This window comes from Girardinichthys multiradiatus, chromosome 24 (assembly GCF_021462225.1).
Source record: "Girardinichthys multiradiatus isolate DD_20200921_A chromosome 24, DD_fGirMul_XY1, whole genome shotgun sequence".
Lineage (NCBI taxonomy): Eukaryota > Metazoa > Chordata > Actinopteri > Cyprinodontiformes > Goodeidae > Girardinichthys > Girardinichthys multiradiatus.
In genome coordinates, this window is record NC_061816.1 from 7,667,240 (window position 1) to 7,679,381 (window position 12,142).

Consider the following 12,142-nt stretch of genomic DNA (forward strand, 5'->3'; position numbering starts at 1 on the left):
TGTGGTAATGTACCAGCCAATCCAACCAAACAACACATCCGGGAGCATGTTCTGCATGGAGTGACCCCGAGCTCTCTGAGGGCATAATGTACAGGTATGGTGGAACGCTTCACCTAAACCATGTGTCCAGAGAAGGTGTAAAGGTCCCCATTTGGATTCCTGTCATAGGTACATCACAGCAGGAAAGTTACCATTTCCATCAGGCCCAGTGGGTCACTGGAAACCTGGTCTCCACTGAGCTGTTCCAAGCACAGGGCATGACAGGAGTTGTGCGTTGGAACTACCAAAGACTGGTGGAAATGAAGCAGCCTGGCGTTGTCCTTCCTGCTGTGTTTGATCCAGCTTTGATAGCTGAATTAAACAATTCTCCCAAAAGGGTCACTGGCCAGGAAAAGTATCCTGCACTCCAGATCTCAAATAGGGACACAGGAGAAAGATTCAGACTTCAGTACGAAGAACCCGGCTGCCGCCCAGTACCTCTTGATTGGGACAAACATCGGACTTTGAAAAGAGGAGTAGCAGCTCCTCCACAGCTTTCTCTGCCATCATCCATCACCAAACAAGTACAAACTCCACATGTGACATTGAGCTCAAATTTGACTGTTCCACCTGCTGAGGCATCAGCAGCACAACCAGCCTCCAGTCCCTCTTCTGGTGGCTTCCAAAAGCAGGAAATACGCACAGAATTCCTCCAGGTTTCTCCAACAGGTGAGCGAACACAGTGCTATCTCTTTACATTTCTGTATTAAATTCAGGGATGTATACATTAGACTGATGGATTGTACGTATCTTATTGGGTTTCAGAAACTTCACATCCTTTGCCTCTGCGATCTTCACCAAGAAGTGCCCGGACTAGAGCAGTAAAGATAGGTGGACGTGTCTTTGTGTTGGATCACACACGCTGGACACCACCAAAGAAAGAGGTGATTGATGGCTTGCTGCATAAACACCATGGGCAGAAGGAGATTCTGAATGCTGTGGATAAGAAATATGCAGACATTGTTCGTCGGTCTCCCATGAATCCCGACAGTTTGTTGCACCCAACAACCAAACATCACATCTCCTGGTATGTAAAGCACTTGGCAAAGGCCCTGAACACCAGCTCTTCGTTAAACACAAGCCCAGAAAAACTTGTGGAAACCCAGGAACTGTGGCACACTTTAACTGAGAGGAGTCAGTCAACCAGTGTGTCTGTGACCACCATCGAGCCGGCAGTCTTCAACCCACCTGCACCTGCTTTGTCCACACCTATCACGCAGGACTCCTTAGAAAAAACTGTGGAGGGCATTTTAAATAAGCAGCAGCAACAACAGCCTGAGCAGAAGAAAAGACAGACAAAGACTTGTCTTTCCTGTGGACAGCCAAAGTCTCGTTATGAGACTGATGGTTCCTCCATTCATTTCTTCTTCCAGCAGGGACCTGTTCATTATTTCTACTGCTCAAAAAAGGTACATGATACTTACGTTGCCGAAGGACTTTCCAAACCAAACATATCCTTTGAGGAAATTTCCACCACAACATTCTTTCAAAGGGAACTGCAGGAAACAAAGAAACTGGTAGGGGAAAAATCAGAAAAGAAGAGAAAAAGGACAGAATCTCAGCCAACAGGTTGTGTTTGCAGATTTTGCCACAAAGACCTGAAACAGGGACCAAACAGCCCACATGTTCATACTGGGTTGCCTGGTGTGGCAGGAAAATATATATATTGTCCATCTAAGGTTCTTTCTATTTACCAGTCACAGGGTATGGTCAAGGAGATGAGTTGGAAGGAGTTTTCAGAGTCTCCTTTCTATGAGGCAGAGAAACAGAGATGGGTGGCTGAGAGAAAAATAAACAACATATAGTTCTATTGAGATGGTTTCTTTAGCTATTTTATTATTATTCAATATGTTCATATATTTAAACAAATCTGAATATACTGTAAATATTGGAAGTTTACATATGTAAATATTTAACAGAAAGGTAACATTATAACAAGGATACAGTCTTTTGGTATTTTATTTATCTGTACCCTAAAGGTATTTTCAGGGAAGTCCAGAATGTCTTCATATTGTTTACAGTGGAAATCTGTAATTTGTTCCATTTTTGAAAAATAGTTGTGTAATCCCAGTTTGATATAACAAATTTTGTCTTTGTAAATTTGTTTTTTGTACAGCTGTAACCAAACTTGCTTTAGGTTTATTTCTGACATGCTGATCCTTCTGCACACACTGTTTTTATTTATTTATTTTTTGTTTTTATTTAATGTCAAACTTGCTCCATTATCCTATTATTTCATTTATTCTACCACAGAAATTTGGTTGTCAAAGCTTAAAATTACATGGTTGTGGCTCTAAAAAGCTCTATTGGAAGCTGTTTTTGCCTTGTTTACTAGAAACATCTCATTTCTGTATTGATCTAATATATAGAATGTCTAATCTTTATTTTCATAGAAATATATTATTTTATATCCTTATTTCTTAAAATATTGTATAATTTGTAAATTATATACCTATTATATACATATGTAATTATCCATCCATCCAAATTATTAAATTTTTTTTATTCAGATACCATTTTTTTATATTTATGTGTATTTGAACTGTTGTTTCTCTTTTTTAAAACAAAATAAAAAAAATTATGTAAACAAATTTGCTTGGTTTGATTAAATTGCACATTATAAGAAACCAATTTACACTCTGCGTATATCTGCCATAAAGAATGTATCTGTGTAGAAGACAAAACATCTTTAGGTAAAAGCAAATGTATTGTGCTGCTTTCTAGTAAAGTTTTAAAATATAGTAATAACTCCTGTTTTCAAGACACACCAAGAAAATCCTATCATAAATGAACGTAAAGAAAATAATTCAGAGGAATAGTGAATCATTATAGCAGTTTCGTTGTATAATTCAGAGCAAACACTGATGCTAAATCCTGTAATCAGAGGTCCTGCAATTTCTATTACTGCAATTACAGTCCAGTATTGCAATGTGTCAGCGAATTACACCTATACACAACTGGCCCCAGGATGGCAGGCAAGAATTCTACCACTGAAACATCAATGCCTACATAAACTCATCCTTCTCGTGCACAAGCACACAGACACAATGTGTGGTAGCCTGAAAGGAAGGCCAGGTCTCCAGATCTAATCACAACGTCGGAGCATAAGGATTTGAGAAGCTTGATCTAGTACTGGCGACAATCTAACTTAGCCGCTCTTTTCCCAACTCCTTGTTTGTATAGTGGTGAGTATCCCCGCCTGTCACACGTCACGCCTTTGCACTTGACCTTGTCAATGCTGTATGCTTCTTAAAAATAACATGACAAGACAGTTTGCTACAAAAACATGGTAGGTATACTAGGACATGTATCTCACGAGGTCAACGCACCAGACTTGTAAATCAAAAATGCTTGTTTCCACAAACAGTAGTGCTTCGTGGATAGGGCTGTGTTAAAAAAATTGATTTTGCAATTTAGAATCGATCCTCATATGAATTCCTAAAGATCTATTCATATAACGAAAGATCGATTTTTTAAAGGTGCATTTTCCACTCTGAGCTTTAATGTGTGAGCCGGCACTTCCGGATCCACTCCAGTAGGTGGTGGTGATGCACCAAAAAGCTGTTTGCCAACCGCCACCATACAGGAAGAAGAAGAAAAATAAGGAAAAGAACAACAACACCATACACGGGTTTGCATAAAGACGTTTTAACATGGCATCGGGCCATTCGGGTAATGTTAGCCAAGCCCTGGCGTTAAAAACGCCCGACAGATTCAAAGCCCCTATCTGGCAATATTTCGGATTCAGAGACATTGTAGACATAGATGAGCTTGAAAAAAGCAAAGCTATTTGCAACACATGCCGAGTAGAAGTGAAATATTGTGGCTGAGAATGTCAGGTTTTGTTTATATTGACAATTAAAATAAAACTGCATTTGTATTTAACAGAAACATCTTTAAGGGGAATTTTTAATGTCATATTTTGCCAGGTTAGTGTCCAAATAGCAGCTGTAGATATCTCTGGCATGCTCTGTTTTCTACCCTGGATCTGTTTGGGTATTCTGCCCTATAGCATGTTTGTGATAGCAACTGTTAGGACATTCAGTAAGATAGTTTAATCCTTACAGCCACCATTACCAACCATTACTTTATTAATTCACAGTTGAATGTTAATATAATACTAGAATCAATATGTTTCATAACTACATGGTCATGTAATTCACGTAACAGCTTAAAAAAATTTAACACCAGCAATCCAATATCGAATTGGATTGAATCAAATCGATAAGAATCGAAAATAATCGATTATAAATCTTGAGAATTGGAATCGAATTGATTCTTGAAATTTGAATCGATACCCAGCACTACTCGTGGCTGTTAGAAGAACTATTACCACTGGCACTGTTTATGTTTAATCCCTGTGGTAATCGATTCCTTTGGCATTGCTCCTGAATTTTTGGAGAACTACCAGTTAAGAGGAGGGTAGGCGCTGTGGCTTAGTTGGTCAAAGTACCTCTCTAGTAAACAGGAGATTCTGGGTTCCCGCCTCTTAAGCAAATTGTTTTTAAATGTTATCAACATAACTACAAGAAACGTTGTGCTGGTTTGGCTTTGCACTTGACCTTATCAAGACTCAAGTCAATGTTGTATGCTTTTAAAAATAACATGACAAGGCAGTTTGCTACAAAAACATTGTAGGTATACTAGGACATGTATCTCACGAGGTCATACCACCAGATCTGTAAATAGAAAATCCCGCGTACCACAAACAGTAGTGCCTCGTGGATGTTAGAAGAACTATTACCACTTGCACTGTTTATGTTTAATCCCTGTGGTAATCGATTCTTTTGGCATGGTTCCTGAATTTTTAGAGAACTACTTGTTAAATGGAGGCTAGGCTCTGTGGCTTAGTTGGTCAAAGTACCTGTCTTGTAAACAGGAAATCCTGGGTTCAAATCTCAGCAGTGCCTTTCAGTTACACTACTTGGTAAATGTATGTCCAAGGGCTTTTTAAATGTGATCAAATGGCTGATTGGTCATGCCTCTTAAGCAAAATACCAAACTTGTAAATCAAAAATGCTTCTTTCCACTTACAGTACCTTGTGGATGTTAGTAAAAAAGAGATCCTGGTTTCAAATCCAAGCAGTGCCTTTCAGTTACATTGCTTGATTAATGTATGTCCAAGGGCTTTTTAAATGTGATTAAATTGGCTGATAGGTTACAAGGTCATACAACCAGATTTCTCGTACTCGTTGTCTTCCGCTTTATCCGGGACCGGGTCGCGGGGGCAGCAGACTCAGCAGAGATTCCCAGATGTCCCTCTCCCCAGACACCTCCTCCAGCTCCTCCGGGTGGAGCCCATGGCGTTCCCAGGCCAACCGAGAGACATAGTCCCTCCAGTGTGACGTGGGCCGTCCCCTGGGCCTCCTCCCGGTGGGACGTGCCTGGAACACCTCCCGAGGAAGGCGTCCAGGAGGCATCCGGTATAGATGCCGAGCCACCTCAACTGGCTCCTCTCGATGTGGAGGAGTAGCGGCTCTACTCCGAGCCCCTCCCGGATGGCCGAGCTCCTCACCCTATCTCTAAGGGAGTGCCCGGACACCCTACGGAGGAAGCTCATTTCAGCCGCTTGTATCCGGGATCTTGTTCTTTCGGTCATGACCCAAAGTTCATGGCCATAGGTGAGGGTAGGAACGTAGACCGACCGGTAAATTGAGAGCTTCGCTTTTCGGCTCAGCTCTCTCTTCACCACAACAGATCGGCACAGCGCCTCCATTACTGTGGCAGCCGCACCGATCAGTCTGTCGATCTCCCGCTCCATTCTTCCCTCACTCGTGAACAAGACCCCGAGATACTTAAACTCCTCCACTTGAGGCAGGAACTCCCCTCCAACCTGAAGAGGACAAGCCACCCTTTTCCGGTCAAGAACCATGGCCTCGGACTTGGAGGAGCTGATCTTCATCCCAGCCGCTTCACACTCGGCTGCGAACCGCCCCAGTGCATGCTGTAGGTCTTGGCTAGAGGGGGCCAGCAGGACCACGTCATCTGCAAACCGAAGAGAGGAAATCCTCTGGTCCCCAAACCAGACCCCCTCCGGCCCTTGGCTGCGCCTAGAAATCCTGTCCATAAAAGTTATGAACAGGACCGGTGACAAAGGGCAGCCCTGCCGGAGTCCAACATGCACCGGAAACAGGTCCGACTTAGTGCCGTCAATGCGATCCAAACTCCTGCTCCGCTTGTACAGAGATCGGATGGCCCCTAGTAAAGGGCCCCCGATTCCATACTCCTGGAGGGATTGCCGCCGTGACAGGGACAGCAGAGCTTGCGCCCACAGCTAGGGGCAGCAGCATCGACAATAAATGCGGAGAACATGGTCCACTCGGACTCTATGTCTCCAACATCCCCTGGAATCTGGTCAAAGCTCTCCCGGAGGTGGGAATTGAATACATCCCTGGCCGCGGGTTCCGCCAGGCGTTCCCACCAGACCCTCAGTATGCGCTTGGGCTTGCCAAGTCTGTCCGGCTTTCTCCTCCTCCAGCGGATCCAACTCACCACCAGGTGGTGATCAGTGGACAGCTCAGCCCCTCTCTTCACCCGAGTGTCAAAAACATGCGGCCGAAGGTCTGATGATACAACAACAAAGTCGATCATTGACCTCCTGCCTAGGGTATCCTGGTGCCAAGTGCACTGATGGACACCCTTATGTTTGAACATGGTGTTCATTATGGACAATCCGTGACTAGCACAGAAGTCCAATAACAAAACACCGCTCGGATTCAGATCGAGGAGGCCATTCCTCCCGATCACGGCTCTCCAGGTGTCACTGTCGTTTCCCACGTGGGCGTTGAAGTCCCCCAGCAGAATAATGGAGTCCCTGAAGCAGGAGTCATATCGGCTGTGGTTGGCTTGTGGGACTCCTGAGATGGCTGACGGGTACCGTGAGGCCAAGCTTGCCGCGGTCCGGGCTATGGCAGAGGCAAAAACTCGGGCCTGGGAGGAGTTCGGTGAGGCCATGGAGAAGGACTACCGGTTGGCCTTGAAGTGACTCTGGCAAACCGTCTGGCGCCAGGCATTCCCTGGTGGAAGCAGAGGCTGGCAACTCAAGGTTGGACTCTTTCATCACCCAGGTTTAAGTCACCGAGGTGGTTAAAAAGCGCTGCGGTGGCAAGACTTCAGGAGTGGATGAGATCCATCCTGAGAACCCCGGTCACACGTTCATGGTCCCCGGTGAGCACACAGTCAGCATCAGTTTCCGTAGTGTAGTGGTTATCACGTTCGCCTCACACGCGAAAGGTCCCCGGTTCGAAACCGGGCGGAAACATCTTTTCTGTTACATAAAATATCACTTCATTACTGTCAAGTTTATTATTGTCACTCGATTTATTACAATTTATACTTAAGTTGATATATACATATATATAGTTTATTCATTTCATATTTTTACACCACTACACTACAGAAACCACTGCATTACCAGTTCATCGTGTACGTGCAGTTTCAGGTCCAGTGTGTGACCAAGATTGAGTGGCAGTACATATCAACTCCTTGTTAGTATAGTGGTGAGTATCCCCGCCTGTCACGCGGGAGACCGGGGTTCGATTCCCCGACGGGGAGAGCTAATACTTTTGTAACCAAAATCTTTATTTGAGCTTTGAGAAAGAACAGAGGCCTGCCGGACAGAGGCCTTAATCTGAGACCAAGAGACAGGATATTGTGCGACAAAATACTCTGTTTGTGGTTCGTGAGAGAGGAAGTTTTCTACTTGTGCTAAATCGGTACATTGTTCTTAATCATGATGAAATATTTTTGACTAAGATCCATTCGATTAAGCCACTATGCCAGCATATCTACAAGCCATTAAGAGCGTCTGGGATGCAGAGGCTGGGTGCATGGACAGAGGACCAAAGCAACACACCATGCCCCTTCAGCTCCTATGAAGATCCAAATCACTGGTGTGGTATCTCTGTGTCTGGCTTCGTGATGGTGTTTATTCATTACGCAATTTCAGATCCACGTGGTTCACAAATAGTGAATTGTCAAAGTGGAAAATAGAACTGTATACACGTGCAGAAGTGAACAGCTGAAATTGATACTGTGGTTCCCTTCACAGATTTGGAGGTCAACTCCTCGTTAGTATAGTGGTGAGTATCCCCGCCTGTCACGCGGGAGACCGGGGTTCGATTCCCCGACGGGGAGAGCATAGTTTTTGACCTTATATGATGTCTGCCACGTTTCTTTTTTTGTCCACTTTTCTTTTTTTTTTTAGAAAACCTTGAAACTTATATGAGGTTAGAGGAAAAAAAGAAACGGAAGTAATGTTTCTTCGGTCAATGCTGTCTTTTGAATGTTGCAGCTAGCCTAACCTTTGTAACAAAAACCTTATTTGAGTTTTGAAAAAGAGAAAAGTTGCATTGGCCGGGAATCGAACCCGGGCCTCCCGCGTGGCAGGCGAGAATTCTACCACTGAACCACCAATGCTTACACAAGTAAAACTGCACCGCTAACAACGACAGAGACAGAAGAAAGGCCAGGTCTCCAAATCTAATCACAACGTCAGAGCACACGGATTTGAGAAGCTTAATCTAGCACTGGCGACAATCCACCTTAGCCGCTCTGTTCTCGACTCCTCGTTAGTATATGGCGTCAAATTTACGCCAAAACCCAATAGGAGCAATAAAGAAGATCACGAGCAGTTCATTTTAATTCCAGGAGGGCGTGGATTATGTTCTATGCGCGCATTGGAAGACCCACGGGCGCACAATCCAATGACCACGAGCGCTACTCTATGCTGCAGGCACAAAAGTCAACACAGGCGCGCCAGAGATGCTCCTTTCTGTGTCATTTACCCGCATATGATTGGCCACTTTTCCGCTATCCCCGCCCCATGACCCCTGTTTTCATCTCAGCTGCATTAGCTGGTGACGGTTAGCAACAGGGGTCATGGGGCGGGGATAGCGGAAAAGTGGCCAATCATATGCGGGTAAATGACTTTTTTTTTTCTAAACAGCCAAATGTTTCACACGAACGCGCAGGAGTAATCCACGCGCGAGCAGATTGATACACCGAGAGTACAGAAAGGAGCATCTCTGGCGCGCCTGTGTTGACTTTTGTGCCTGCAGCATAGAGTAGCGCTCGTGGTCATTGGATTGTGCGCCCGTGGGTCTTCCAATGCGCGCATAGAACATAATCCACGCCCTCCTGGAAATAAAATGAACTGCTCGTGATCTTCTTTATTGCTCCTATCGGGTTTTGGCGTGAATTTGACGCCATAATAGTGGTGAGTATCCTGCCACACAAACATACACATCAACCCTTGCTCCCTTTACTGCCAGAAAGACAAGCAGGACACGCGGCTAAAAAAAAGAAACATGTTGCATTGGCCGGGAATCGAACCCGGGCCTCCCGCGTGGCAGGCGAGAATTCTACCACTGAACCACCAATGCCTACATATGTAGAACTGCACCACGTACAACCACGGAGACAGAAGAAAGGCCAGGTCTCCAGATCTAATCACAACTTCAGAGCATAAGGATTTGAGAAGCTTGATCTAGCACTGGCAACAATCCACCTCAGCCGCTCTGTTCTCAACTCCTCGTTAACATAGTGGTGAGTATCCAGCCACAAAAACATACACATTGACCCTTGCTCGTCTGGGTGTGTAGAATATTTTTTTTTTGTTCTTTCACCAATTTTTGCTACATTTGTAGTTGTGTTACATACCTTCATTAATTTATGTAGGATTGTATGACTGCCAGAAAGACAAGCAGGACACAGTTGTAAACATAAACACATCTAAAATGGTGTAAGAACAAGAGTAATAAATGCATAAGTAGAGAAGAGTAAGAAACGCTTAAGTAGAAAACCTTGTGTTTGCCTGTAAGCATGAGAGATTACTTGAGCACCAGTGGTCAAGATGGTGATATTAATAAATAAACTGTGATGATCATATTAGAGAATATTTTTTGCAGGTGTAATTTTAGCAAAAAAAGAAGATAAGGACAAAATGATAACACCTAAGTACAAAACCCGGCTAAAAAAAAAAAGCATGTTGCATTGGCCGGGAATCGAACCCGGGCCTCCCGCGTGGCAGGCGAGAATTCTACCACTGAACCACCAATGCCTACAAAAACACAACACTTCGCGTGCAGCTTTACGTGTGGAAGATGGGTGGTGACATGAAATGCTGGAGAAAAATTATCATACGCCCAACGTGGGGCTCGAACCCACGACCCTGAGATTAAGAGTCTCATGCTCTACCGACTGAGCTAGCCGGGCTGATGGCAACACCACTGGCACCTGTTTTGAAGAACAACCTTCACCCCACTATACATCAGACAAACTAATAAACTTCATAAAACACATGTTTTTGGTCGTGAAAAGAGCAACTAAGCTACCAAACTGAAAAACTGCATAATCCATTCAGTATATGGAGCACATACGCAGATGAAATGTTGACAAATGAAACGACAGTGAATGCAAAAGTAAAATCACCAGAAGGTTAAAAAGACGATGCCCCGTGTGAGGCTCGAACTCACGACCTTCAGATTATGAGACTGACGCGCTGCCTACTGCGCCAACGAGGCCTGTAGACCATGGAAACCAGGTCCCTTTTTGACCGCGTCATATCTACGGTCACACAATGTACGTATAGTTAATAGGGCACGGAAGGAGACAAGCCATTTCGCTTATTTACCTGCTTTAGCTAAGACTACCTTTTACCTACACTTTTGTCGGGGGACGCTGTACAAATTAAAGCGATAATGACCGAGAGAAATAACGAGAAACGAGCCTTATTGGATGTAACTGGTGGGGAACATCAATGTTTGTAACTAATTTTTGGTTTTTTAAATTTGTTCTTTACCTAAACACTGACTAACCACGTACTGACATCCGATTATTCCTCTGAGACGTGCGTGAAAAGGCCTCCTACAACCATCAAAGGACGAGCCCGTAAACAGAAAAGTGGAACTATATATTATTTTAATTTGCTGTAGTTGCGCCATAGTTAAATACCTCAGTCCCATCAACGGCAGGTGCGACTCCTTTTTGTTAGACTTTGTTGAAAAGTTCCGTCCGTGTTTATTTAAAAATAACTGAAAACTGACCGAATTGTCCCAAAAGAAAAGCATCCGCGACCGCTGCATGAAGCGGAAATATCATGGCGGACACCGAGGCGCCTTCAATTAACGAAAAATAAACGACAACCTGTTCACATACTTGCTAAATATCAAGAAAAACTTAATACAGTCAGTGAATTTAGATAAAATATGATTCTTACCAAACTCTTCATCGTCCCTTCTTACCTCGGTACCCGTCATCCAGCGGCGCCGCTAAGCTAATCTTTCCGAGCACAGCTAGCTTGACACCGTTTTCCGTATGAACTCTTGATTGCTCGCTTCAAATCGGTTTTTCCTGACTGTTAAATCCCATTTGCCACATTTAAAAAGAATGCAAGGAAAACAGAAATGTGGAAGGTGCATCTCGCTCGTTAAGTTCGCCATCATCCCTCTGACTGACTGCGCCACACAAGCGGTTTTTCTTTTTTTTTGACCTGCGAGGGGCGATTATTTCCAGTGCCCCCGAGGTCATCAAATTCTGCGACACTGATTGGCCATGTTTATTCATTTGTTCTTGCACTCTGAACACTGCCCGATGATAGAAACATAGGAGTCTTGTCTGTGGGAATTCACTAGTGAATTAATATTAGTAGGTGGGAAATGTAGTTTATATATATATTTCATGTTATATAAAGGCACACTTTGGTAAGTAAAACTTACTGCATTTACCCCTAGGTAGGTTTTGCGTATTAAAATATATTTACCAAAATGTTTATTCTAACTCAGGATAATAAATAGGACACCCTAAACATAAAAGCTGAAATAATTGAATAGAAATGTCTTGGTTTGAGGAAGATTTTTTTTTAAAGGGGGTTTGCATATAACCAACAGTATCTCATGAGATCAAAGATCTTGGCTTTGGTTCAACCCGGGATTTTCTATTTTTTAATTTTCAGCCAGGCTTGTTGGATTTGCTGTTAGTTTTTTGTGTCATTATGTTCACCCTCCATGGAAGTTAAACAAGAATTAAGCTTGTTCAGTCTCTTTCTGAGAGTACAGACATGCATTTTCATACCAGAAGTATCTACAACCTGTTTTAGGTCTCA

The 12,142-nt window shown here is 43.6% G+C and overlaps 9 non-coding genes across 9 annotated transcripts; 4 read left to right on the plus strand and 5 right to left on the minus strand.

Moving 5' to 3' along the window:
- The first annotated feature begins 4,875 nt into the window (after positions 1-4,875).
- Positions 4,876-4,949, plus strand: trnat-ugu. Its single transcript has one exon. It is a non-coding gene; the product is annotated as a tRNA-Thr (tRNA).
- Positions 4,950-7,227: 2,278 nt separating this feature from the next.
- trnav-cac lies at positions 7,228-7,300 on the plus strand. The gene has a single exon. It is a non-coding gene; the product is annotated as a tRNA-Val (tRNA).
- A 221-nt stretch (positions 7,301-7,521) lies between these two features.
- trnad-guc lies at positions 7,522-7,593 on the plus strand. Its single transcript has one exon. It is a non-coding gene; the product is annotated as a tRNA-Asp (tRNA).
- A 510-nt stretch (positions 7,594-8,103) lies between these two features.
- Positions 8,104-8,175, plus strand: trnad-guc. The gene has a single exon. It is a non-coding gene; the product is annotated as a tRNA-Asp (tRNA).
- Positions 8,176-8,386: 211 nt separating this feature from the next.
- trnag-gcc lies at positions 8,387-8,457 on the minus strand. The gene has a single exon. It is a non-coding gene; the product is annotated as a tRNA-Gly (tRNA).
- Positions 8,458-9,351: 894 nt separating this feature from the next.
- On the minus strand, positions 9,352-9,422 carry trnag-gcc. Its single transcript has one exon. It is a non-coding gene; the product is annotated as a tRNA-Gly (tRNA).
- A 606-nt stretch (positions 9,423-10,028) lies between these two features.
- trnag-gcc lies at positions 10,029-10,099 on the minus strand. The gene has a single exon. It is a non-coding gene; the product is annotated as a tRNA-Gly (tRNA).
- Positions 10,100-10,181: 82 nt separating this feature from the next.
- On the minus strand, positions 10,182-10,254 carry trnak-cuu. The gene has a single exon. It is a non-coding gene; the product is annotated as a tRNA-Lys (tRNA).
- A 235-nt stretch (positions 10,255-10,489) lies between these two features.
- On the minus strand, positions 10,490-10,562 carry trnam-cau. The gene has a single exon. It is a non-coding gene; the product is annotated as a tRNA-Met (tRNA).
- Positions 10,563-12,142: the final 1,580 nt, after the last annotated feature.